Source organism: Colletes latitarsis, chromosome 7 (assembly GCF_051014445.1).
Source record: "Colletes latitarsis isolate SP2378_abdomen chromosome 7, iyColLati1, whole genome shotgun sequence".
Lineage (NCBI taxonomy): Eukaryota > Metazoa > Arthropoda > Insecta > Hymenoptera > Colletidae > Colletes > Colletes latitarsis.
The window spans coordinates 7,341,696-7,354,020 of record NC_135140.1 but is presented as its reverse complement, the minus strand read 5'-3'; the positions used below and the strand labels follow the sequence as shown (position 1 = coordinate 7,354,020).

General features: G+C 39.4%; 1 protein-coding gene across 2 annotated transcripts in view; it reads right to left on the bottom strand.

Annotated features, from left to right (window-relative positions):
• The window catches only part of Mdy (diacylglycerol O-acyltransferase), a 126,144-nt gene that overhangs the window by 10,119 nt on the left and 103,700 nt on the right, over positions 1 to 12,325 (bottom strand). The gene's annotated exons all lie outside the window — the stretch shown is intronic.

Genomic DNA, 12,325 nt, shown 5'->3' with positions numbered 1-12,325 from the left:
GCGGTCGTCCAAGGAAGAATTTCGAAGTTATTTCGTTCCGAATGTCTTCTCTAATTCGCCCTGGAGCGACTCCGTGCTTCCGTCGGCCCTTTGCGCGCTACGAAAGGACTTAATAATGTTGCCAAGCACAAAGGTCAAGTCTCCCGTGCCGGCAGGCATTCGCGGCACTTTTATGGAAACAGAGAAGAAGACACCCTTCGTCGGTCCTGTTTTCTCTCTTTCCTCCCCCAACGCCGTGGCTCTGCGACGAGTCCACCTATCCCGCAAAAACTTACCTCGACGTTTTAATTTCGTTTACCCCGGCTTGCTACGGACGGTCGAAGAGAAGCCGACGAGGGGGGAGGACAGCGGTTGGAGGGTCGGATAAAACCTGGTGAACCGTTTGAGACACGCCGATGATACCACAAAGGAAAAAGCGGCAGCGTAAACTTTCAGCCGACTTCCTGGCCAGAGGCTATCTCGGAACGGAACGCCTTCCACCCTCGACAAGAGCCTCCATCGAGGGGGAAAAATCTTGGCGGATGATATGCGACACGGTAAAGCGAAAGATGAGGGGAATTTGAATTTTCTCGGCTCGTTTGCTCGACCCATGGCAACCAACTTCTCCTATTAAAGGTCGATTTTTCAATGAACTTCGAACTTTGCTATCAGCGTCCTCCACCCTTTCGTTCGACGGGACGAATCTCATTTCTCCAGGATGCGACTCTTTCATCGTTCGACGTACATTACACCTTCACGCTCGCCCAATCATTTTTTTTTTTTAATACTCCACATAATAATTTTTCTTCTTTTTTTTACGAGGCATATGGAACTTCATGAGAGGTTTATTTCGGCTAAACAGGGGTGCATAATAAGGTCAGTTGCCCTAATATGGAATACGTTCCTAATTTGGAACACCGCAATATAAACGATGAATGCAATTGATTACGATTGTCATTTGTTACAACTAGCGTGCATATGTCCGAATTCCAAAGCAACACATGTTCGTAAAAGAATATTAAAGAAAATATTACAGTTTGACTTTTTGAAAGGTGATCTTTGGCCTAATATTATACATAATAAGGTAAGTGTATAACATGTGTATAAAAAAAAGTATTCCATGTTAGGGCAACTGCTCTACAAGTACACTTATATTGTAATTTTCACTGCTTTTGTGTAAATCTTTTTTTATCAGACGGAATATGCGCGAATAAATGTAACAGAATCTAACAGAATTGAACAAAAATATATTTTTAAGTTCAAGAATATAAGAATACTATTAACGTTTATTATAGATAACCGTAAGCTTTCTAGGACACGTAATTATTTAACACCTTCGTTTCTCGAATATAAATTTGCCGTTTAAAATGTAATATCTAAAAATATCGAAGTCTTGTCGATTCGGATATTAAAGAATCATAGACTTTGGGTCGCGTGCCAAGTTTCACGTCCCGAAAATCTGATCGTGAAACGGTGATTTAGCGATCCTTACAGAAAGATAGATTTTTGATATAGCGTCTCGTATCGCGTTCTCCGGCGAGAAACAATGACAAAGCGATCAAGCAATTTCGCCGCCCTCGCGAGCTCACGTCTACGAAGTTTGCTCGATTCCACCGCCACCCTCTCGTCGGTTCCTGATTGTTATTCTTACATCCTGCTCTGTTCATACGATAACAGCTACTCCCTAGATTACACAGGGGGCGTACAGACCCCCGCTGCAGTAAATACTGCGCGACGTGCTCCCGGGAGACTCGCCTCTCGCGAAAAAAAGAACATGAAAACGTCGTGCACGGCACGGAGGTTGCACCGATCGAGAAGAAAATGGAAAATATCGATTAGCAGCTTAATATAATGCAAAGCTAGATAGACGAACTCGGGGCAAAACTACCCCCTCGGTCCCGTGCCGCCCTTTTTACGCGATACAGCAACGATAGCACCGGATCCCGTGTCCATATTACGTTCGGCTGTCGATAAGTATAGTGTTCAGTCGTATACTTACAACCTATTAGAAAAATTATATTTTCCGACTTTTCTGCTGCAAATTAACCAGCAACTTTTTATCCGTTTCAGAATTGCAGAACTTTGGATTAAAATTAAATGTACCGTTGTAAATACGTAATTTTATTATACGCGGTCGCGTCGAATCAACGTAACATTATCAAAGAAAAATATTTAATTTAAAGTTCAGAGCATGCATTCGCGATTTTATTTTGCCCTGAAGAAAGCAAGTTTATGATACATTTTTATTTATTTATACAGCAGTATGCATTATGTAGTAACTGTGTTGGTAGTATGAAATTAATAATAACAAACTTCTTTGTTACAACTCGTCCGTTTAAGCTAAATTTGTTTAAGTTGGTCGCGTGACATTAAAGACATTTACTGTCACGGTAATAAATAAGGCGAATTTAATGTTGCAGGAACACGCAACGTCACCGACTTTCACAAACAGAGTATATCAAAAAGTTATTAAGAAAGTCAGTGCTCCTTCCGGAGAAGGATAGACAATTCAAGCCATCAGAGAATATGGTCGATAGAAGTTCAGACGTTTCATTTGTCTCTCGCAATTTAACTTTAAACGCACTTTCTTCGGTCCTGATTTTCACCTTAATTTGCTCCGTAAAATCGTCCCCTTGAGTTATTACCCACCTGTAGATAAATACCCTGAATATAGGATAGTGACGCAACAGATAATAAATATTCCTAGAGTTTCAACCCTGAATGTTCTTCTCTTTGAGATTCTGCCAATCGAATCAAACTTACTGTTGCAAGGTGTCCCAGTAATTGAAATACAACCAACTGGGTGACTTTACGTGTAAGAATACCATTTTCTAGCGTGACTAACAAACTCGCGACTCTGTATACCACAACAAACAATTACTCTGATGGAACGAACCTCAGGAGGTAAATATTCTATTTACAGAACTATCCTAATCAAACACCCGTTGACTATTTGTTGGACATCCATGCACTTAGCCAATTAGAAAGGAGTATGAATTGCAGCCACGACAAACGATGATCGACAACTAAATAACCCGAATTTAATTTGCTTTCAACCTCAAATAAAAATATTAGAACTAGAACAGTGGTTAAAATTGTAAAAAATTTACTCATTAAGATTTTTAAAAATTAACTGTAGCATTATACATTTCATAATCAATACACTATAATTGATCTAGCGTTAATATCGTACGAAAAATGGTTGTTTCGATCCGTGTACGCAAACTTTAACGACAGACCGCTACTGTGCATATCGGAAATTCGAGCCCCTCGAATCCCACCCTCGCGTGTTCTTGGATCCAATATGACTGCATTATCGATGGAAATCGATCTGCCAGCCTCGGCATATATACATAAAGCGCACATTACGGCTACGCATCTCTGCGAGATACTGTAGGCAAGGTCGTCCCCGAATAAAAGAGCAAAGGAACCCTGAAATCCCTCCACTGTGTCAGCTGCCACTTCTTTTTTGTCGGAGGAATCGCGCGTCAAAGAGATTCCGAAACGAAGCGACGAGTGGACGGAGCTAAGGGACGCGCTCGTATAAAGCAAATCGATCCAAGGAAACGACCTCGTAGGCAGCGAACTGCAGGAAAATTGCGTTTCCCCATTACGACGAGATTAAAGTCTCGTCCTACATTGCAGTTCCGCCTCCGCTTTTCGCCGTCCCCCCTCCCCCTTCGTCATCATCGTCCGAGCCGGACCGAAGGGGTGGACCACCCCTCTGTCTTCGACGTTCGTATATAAGAACCGCAATTAACCCCACGACGACCACGGGGGTTACCCGATGCGACCAGTTATTTGCGGTGTAAACGAAAATAAGGGCTCGCGCAGGAGGGCCATTCGCGTTTAAACCGAGCGATTCTCTGCCTTTTCCCGTCATTTTCTCTTCCTTTTGTGACGAAAGAGTAGCTTTCCTCCTTCTAGCCGTTGATAACTACGATAAAACCTTTGTATCTTTTTGATATCAGAAGCTACAACATACCGATATTAAGGAATGATTTATTTTCGGTACAATAAAAATTAATAGAAATTAAGACAGTCAACGTCCTCAAACTTAAATATATTCATATTACACCTATTTGCTGCCTGGAAAACACTAAAATTGCATGCGTTGTATTTCGTGTGCAAGAATTAATTAATTAATTAATTTTGGCTTCTTCGACTTTTTAATATTCGAAGCAGTAATGTTCTTATGGGACGTAGATAATTTCAATGGTTGTTTCCTTTCCTCGGGGTGAACGATTTTTCCCTTGAAAATCGGGAAGCGAATTATTTTTCCTACTTGACGAGAGAGAGAGGCAAAGAGAGGGCGCACAAAAGGAACCTCCCGAGAATGAACAATTCTTCTTGGCGGCGTGACTTATGAGATTGAAAGAGGAGCTTTCGTTACGGCGGACTTGCCCCGAGGAACGCGGATTCTACTCAGATTTTCCGGTCCAAGATTCTCGACGCTGCTCAACGTCGATATCGTTTTCACTGACGACGGTTATTGGCACTCGTTGTTACGACTGTCGCGGCCTTCTGACTGTAAACTGTTGTACTTAAACGAAACCGGTCGAGGGGTTCAACAAGTAGGAGATCCGAACTTTAATTTAGTTTCCGTCGCGACGACATTTTATGAATTTTAACAGTTATGGAACTTCAATGCTTGACAACTTTTTAACGTTCCTCGATACATATAAAATTCATTTGTTCGGTGTCATCGTCATTATTAATACCAAAACAAGATTATTGATCGAAAGACACGTAAAATTTAATGTATACTTTATAAGTAGCTCTGCAAGATGAAGACCGTCTTCGCGACGCGAAATTGGAGATGCTTCTGTTTATGCTTGCGAGGTGCAAAAAAAATATGCAATAGAGAAACTAGGAGAAACATGAATACCTGAGACGCGCACCGGATTGGGATATGTGTAGCCAGCCATTGCAGAACGCCAAAAGACTGCATAATGTAAAATTCTGTTTGAAGAAATATAATAGCGAAACGAAAGACACGCCTAGGAAAGTACAGAGAAATTCTGTAAATTCTGAAACAATCCACTAGCATTGACGGAGACTTTATCATTGAAATACGAGCACTCCCTTGCGTTCTTCAGACTCGTAACTATGGTATCGTTTGTTAGGATTGTTATAGTCACGTATACAGGGCGAGGCACAAGCTAGTTCTCACGATTTTTCAGTCCCTTTCGATGATCTGACAAAAAAATTGAAGTTAATCAGTATTTAACCAACAAGAAATTACAGTTACGTAAATTCAAAAATAAATTGTTTTTCAAAACGAAATTAAGGTTACTGTTAGATTTTTAAATGGAACTAGGTATTTGTAACTCTTTACACTCTCTTACGAAATAGATAGCAAATATCCAAGTAAACGTATCATTTTTTTACATTCTCCGCTTATGTATTTTGTCCAATATAATCACTTTAAAACAATAATATCGTTGTGTTTCCTTAGAGGGTACATCGAAATTCTTTGCTGGGTGTTCCTTCGGAGAGGACAGCCGAGTGTAAAGGGTTAACTTTATAGTATTGTAGGCGACGTCGAGACAAATTCGATGACCTGATACACTATGACCTTCAGATGGCATTGAAAGAAAAATTGCCATGAAACCATTCCATTTACAAATATAACAGTAACCTTAATTTTTGGTCGAAAATCAATTTGTTTTTAAATTTAAGCAACTATAATTTCTTGTCGGTTAAATACTAATTAACGTTCGATATCGGGACTGAAAAATCGTAAGGAAATATACAAATCTCACAAAAGTAGCCACATTGAATTTCAGAAGGAGTTTACAAAATTGAAGTAAAAATTAATCAAAAGGCAGCGAGTTGTTTTAAAGCAGGTGGATCTAAAATCAACGATAACTATCGTGCCAATACCAATTTTACCAAATTTCCTAACGAATCCAGTGAAAGAACCAAACAGTTTCGACGCCGAAGGATCCGATTCCCTGCCACTAATTCCCATCGAAATTATTGAATGGAAAATTCGGGGGCGCGCACAGGAAACGGGAGTATTCGTCAACGATTTCGAGAGATACTCGATTTTTTTTATTTTTTTCTGTTCACGCGCAACCAACCACGCGGTTGTTTGCACCGCGTCAGACGCCGGTAATTAATGACGCGATGGGTCCAATTAACCGGGCGCGCGGGAAAAATTTGTTAACGAAGCCCGACGGTGCGTGGCTTTTTGGCCGACGCTTTAATCGCGAACAACCAACGACGCGGCCTCGGAAAGGGCGCTAATATACACGCTCCAGGAGGGCGCATCGTGGCAGTCGCTTTGGGGACGGAAGTCATATAATTGAATTCGGTTCACCGAGTCCGGCTCACTGATCGAAACACTACGGCTGGCTAGTTTCGATCCGCGGTATACGGACTAACGAGACAATAACGAGCACGGAGAAACAACGTCCGAGCGAAATCCGCTTCTCGATGGACGTCATGTTCCAGTGCTCCAAGAAGATGCTTATAAATACTAGTCCTGGTGCTCCTCCGACATTATTTCCATAGTTTTTCTATATGGTACTGTTGGATAACCTGTATTTCGATGGTTTGCTGCTGGGACTCACCATGGAGTCACCCCGGGTTTATTTTTAACAAATCTGTAAGCACTCGTTTCGAGCTTTGCTAAGATAATTGAGTCTATATCTGAGTCGGATAAATTGGCTGATAAAATCAGGCTTACAATGTAAGATGGATCGAATAAATTCTACAATATTGGGCTTGTTATGTAGGAACGTTGAATGTTGAAATTCGATCGACGTTGGATTAATTTCGTTTCCTTTGTAGCAGCTTTTGTCGAAGAGAGCATTTCAGAGACGCCGGGACATTCAATGGTCGATCGAGGACTATGTACAGGGTGCTCGGCCACCCCTGGGAAAAATTTTAATGGGAGATTCTAGAGGCCAAAATAAGACGAAAATGTAGGATACTAATTTGTTGATTGAGGCTTCGTTAAAAAGTTACTAACAAAATCAAATTAAAAAATTTCAAATTATTCACGAAAAAATTATTTTTGGTTGCAGGGGTCAATTACAATCATTTTTGGTCAATAGATGTACCCCCAAAATCCTACCCAGTTTCGAGAAAAAAATTCGTGAAAGTGTGAAAATATTCGACAAAATTAAAAAATTTCAAATCGTTCTAAAAAAATTATTTCCAGTTGCAGGGATCAAATACAATCATTTTTGGTCAATACACATACCCTCGAAATCCTACGCACTTTCGAGAAAAAAATTCTTCATTTAAATATAATTTCTGGCCAGAAATGCTTCCTCGAAATTTCATGCAAATCTTTAAAACATCATAACTCCTGAACGGATTGAACGATTTTAATGTTTAAAAAGCCAAACGACGCGTATTTTAGTGTAGAATATGTAGAAATTGCAAAAATATTCGAAAAGTTATTCCTTGACCTCGCAAAATGAGAAAAACCCCATAAAAATGGTCCAATTTTCAAACAGCCATAACTCTTACAATAGTGGATATATTCCAATGAAATTTTTTTCTGAACTAGTGCTCATGGGTACCTACAAAAAAGTATTAGACAACTTTTCTGTAGAGCGTCAAACAAAATTACTAAACATGAAAAACGAATTTTTAAGAAAAATCGACAGGGGGTAGGTGCCTAAATTTTTTGGCGAAATTGAAAAGTTTCAAATCATTCTGGAAAAATTATTTTCGGTTGCGGAAGCCAATTAGAATCATTTTTGGTGAATAGGCATACCCCCGAATTCCTACGCACTTTCGAGAAAAAAATTCTTTACCGAAAATCTAATGTGAGGCCAGAAATGTTTCTATAACTTTTTAATGAAGCCTCAATCAATAAATTAGTATCCTTGATATTCGTCTTATTTTGGCCTCTAGAATCTCCTATTAAAATTTTTCCCAGGGGTGGCCGAACACCCTGTATAGACTAATAGGTAGTCGACCGCTGGCGAGAAAGACAAGAGCGTAGCCCTCTGGTGACGAGAGCAGGAACTGTCGCCACATTTTAGTTTCTTCAAACCGTTCTTATGAAATATTTTACGATTCCTGTATAATAATAAAAGTTGCACGGAAGCGAGTACATATATTCAACCCGTTATTTTAGACCTGAAATTACTATTGAATTCAACTGTACACGCCCTATGAAAAATTTCTCTGAAACTTCTCATGTCACTTTATAAAAACCCAGCATCCATATACTAGCAAAGTTGTGTATAATCTTTATTTCATTCACGAATGCCGGTCGATGTTTTCCTTCTAAGTAAAGAACTGTTTTTTGTCACGATCTAATTGCTTTCTCTATTATTGGACGTTCGTTCGCTGGCAAAACGAGACCACTCGCATTAAAAGACTCGCTACTTCGATAATATTAACTGTTCGATATTGCAATGTATACAGGTTTCAGACATTTCTGATACCCAAGAAATATTATACATAAAATTTAGAAAACTATAAACATATCGAACGTTTTACATTTTTTTAACAAATTGGAATATATACAGTTTTTCGTGCAATAAACAATTTAAGAGTCAGATAATTCATAGTGTAATTCACTGTCGAGGCGGAGCATGCATGTTTTCGTTCCCTGCGCAAATTAAAAATCTTTCGACCATTATCGGAACAGCTTGTTTGTGCAGCACTTGTTTTTCTAGCAGCGTGGCTTTTACATTAACACAGAAAACCTCGGAAAGCCATTCTTCTGATTACTTTTCCATTAATGCGACCGCTCCTCCCGCTCCTCCATCGACGGCTATTTCCAGTACGCAAATAATGTTCCACGATACTCCATTGTACGTAATTAATTTTATGGTTTTTGTCGCTGATGGACTTCACCCCTAGGAGCATGGCCGCCAGTTCTGCGCGTAATCTTTGCACGACTCTACGTTTTTAACAACTTTTTACCAATTATTAACGTTCCGGAACTGTTTTAAAAATGCCATTTGATATAAATTGATAAGCAGAAAAAGAATGATCGTTGAACGAAAAATGTAAGCGTTTACGTATTTTTACAAGTACGAGAAAATCTATTGGCGTTGCAGTTTCTTTGAGAAAAAAAATATTAAGGACACTGTTTTTTCCCAAAGTTTTAAAACCGTTTAATGCATATGCCTAGAACTACGAACTACGAAAATTATAATTAATGCATCAAAAGCGCCAGCAGCTACATTCGTATTTGTGGCTTTAACAGCGCCCCGAAAATGTTGCGCGTCGAATTAACTGGGCCGTGTTTTCGAAGTTTGCGTTCCCGATTACGGAACACCGCGGTTATTTCGCAGCATGGGGAATCCGATAAAATCCGCGTAACGACGTTAAAATGGCATCCTTGTTCATAGATCACCAAAAACCGATATTTTCCTTTGCATTTCGCAATCCCCAAAAACGGTAATATCGTCTAAAATGAGAGCAATCTCCCGGACCGAGTTTCCACTCGCAATTTACTCCTCCAACCTAACGACAGAAACTCTCTCTCAACGAACTTGATCGCTGGGGATAAAAGGTGCATTCTGTACGGTGACGTAAAACGTCCAGTCGAAATAAGGATCCATTAACCCCTGCTACACAGGGACTTCGCTCCAAGATAATTTTGTTGTCCATTCGATGAAATAGGAGGAGTGTTATTTATTATGAGCTACTTCCGCGCGACGAAACGATTAACTTAAGACAGCCATCGCCGTAAAACTTTCGAAATTGACAAACTGGCGAGGTGTCGTTCTCATCTTCCCCTGAATCTTCGAACCTTGCTTTTTCTAATTATTGTTTATTTTGTTACTAAATTTTCTTTTCCAAGTCACTTGCTTGAAAATATTGAGAAATATTTTGGGGTCGATTTCTACCCCTTGAAATGAATTTAACGTACCTAAACAGTTTCAACCGCCTCGTGAATAATATCATTTTTACAAAATTTTCTTTTCTACACAGTTGCTTAAAAACAGTGACAAAGCGTCAGTTTCCTAGTTACAATAAAAGAATAAAAAATATCCCGATATTTGAGGCTTAATTTCCACCCTTTGAAGTGAATTTTACGTACTTAAAAAATTTCAGTTCTCTTGTAAATAACATATTGTACCTAACATGAAAGATTCGACTCTTCTAGGGATAAAAGAGATCTTTCGGTGCAATTAAATTTTTGCATCCCTTACGGTTGCAACCCCATTTAAAAACGATCGTGCAGAAGGAATCAGTGTCGATTGTGTACAAGCGGAGCGAGAAAATCGCGATCGTCTCGTGTTTCGCGATGGTGTTTCGAAGAGCACGGCGCGACGCCTCGACACGCGCGAAACAATCGGAATCCTCTCGCGGAAAGTTGGGACGCGCGAGTTCACGGGCGCGGAACTTCCGCGTAACGCTCGAGCGACAACGAGACAGTAGCGAAATACGACGCTGAATTTTGTCCCAGCTATTAAACATCCGGCTGCGTGAACCGACTCGAGAACGTTGCGTCTCTGAAGTTCCCTCAAGAACCGAAGGAAATACGAACTTCGTAAGAGAATTATACGCGCAGCATCGAGGCTCTATTGCCCTACCCGTCCGTAATCGTTGAAATAACTCCCCTCCAGACGTCGAGGGAGGCTCCAGAGAGAGAAAGAGTGCCGTAGAAAAGAAAGAATATCTCCTTACGACGGGGTAGCGGCGTCCCACGAAGCGATTCTTCGAATTGAAACGATTATCGACAGAACCGACGTTTACAGGAAAACTACGTTGCAAGCCGGCTTCCGACGGTGCATAATTCACGTGGAAACGTCAACCATAACTAGCTGCATGGCAAAAGTTGAATCATGAATTCATAGACTCCGCGAAACTTTCGAGTTGCATTTCAATGGCGACGACTACAGCTTTGCTGGTCAATGATTGGGTCAAGCACCTTAGGGGTGAGTATAAATCCTGACAGGGCTGTTTCAATCCCCTGGTAGCATGGGGTCAGAAAATTAACGAAACTATATTTTATTATTCGAATATTCGAATTTTAAAATATACAATGTGCTCGGCTACCTCTGGGAAAAATTTTAATGGGAGATTCTAGTGGCCAAAATAAGACGAAAATTAAGAATACCAATTTGTTGATTGAGGCTTTCTTAAGAAGTCATTAACGTTTAAAGTTTCGTCTGTAGAACGACAAACTGTTTGTATTTTTTTAAAGTATTTTTATACAATGTATTTTTTCGGCCCGTTTTTCTTGGGCTCTAGAGTCCCAATAATACGCATTGTTTGCATTTTGAAATATTAAAATCCTCCAATTTGTTCAGGAGTTATCATTTTTTAAATATACCCATGAAATATCAGGGGAATCATCATTCCTGGTCAGACATTGTATTTCCGGTAAAGAATTTTTTTCTCGAAAGTGCGTAGGATTTTGGGGGTATGTGTATTCACCAAAAATGATTGCAATTGACCCTCGCAATGGAAAATAATTTTTCCAGAATGATTCGAAACATTTCAATTTCGCCGGAAAATATCAGCACCTGTCCCCTATCGATTTTTCTTAAGAATTCGTTTTTCACTTTTAATAAATTTGTTTGACGCTGTACGAAAATGTTGTGTAGTACTTTTTTGTAGGTGCCCATGAGCTTTACTTCAGAAATAAATTTCATTGAAATATACTCACTATTGTAAGAGTTATGGCTGTTTAGAAATTGGACTATTTTTATGAGGTTTTCCTCATTTTGCGGGGTCAAGGAACAACTTTTCGAATATTTTTGCAATTTTTACATATTCTACACTAAAATACGCGTCGTTTGCCTTTTTAAACATTAAAATCGTCCAATCCGTTCAGGAGTTATGACGTTTCAAACATACGCATGAAAATTCAGGGAAAAATATCATGTATGGTCAGACATTACATTTTCGATAAGGAATTTTTTTCTCGAAAATGTGTAGGATTTCGAAGGTATGTCTATTCACCAAAAATGATTGTAATTGGTCCTTGCGACCAAAAATAATTTTTTTAGAACGATTTGAAATTTTTCGATTTCGGTCAGTATGGCAGTGGGATCGAAACTTTTGTGAGACTTATATATTTCTTAAATTGTATTTCACGTTTATGTATTGCATTTTATATTTTTCTTTTTGTATCCAATGGAATATTCCCGTCCAAATAATAATAAATAAATTATTCTAAGTGTTTTAACGTCCTGATAATGATAGAATAAGAAATTTCTATAACTGATTAATCGTCTGTGGCTATAATCCGGGTTACAATAAATGTGTTAAATTTCGTTAAAATCGGTGCTGAGATTCTCTTTGTGATGCGCGTGGTTCTATCTTGAACCGTATGTTCGTCGCGACGAACTTTCAGTGGAACACACCGCGAAAAGGAGATTGAATTTGCAAATATTGCTTCGAGGCTTTCCAC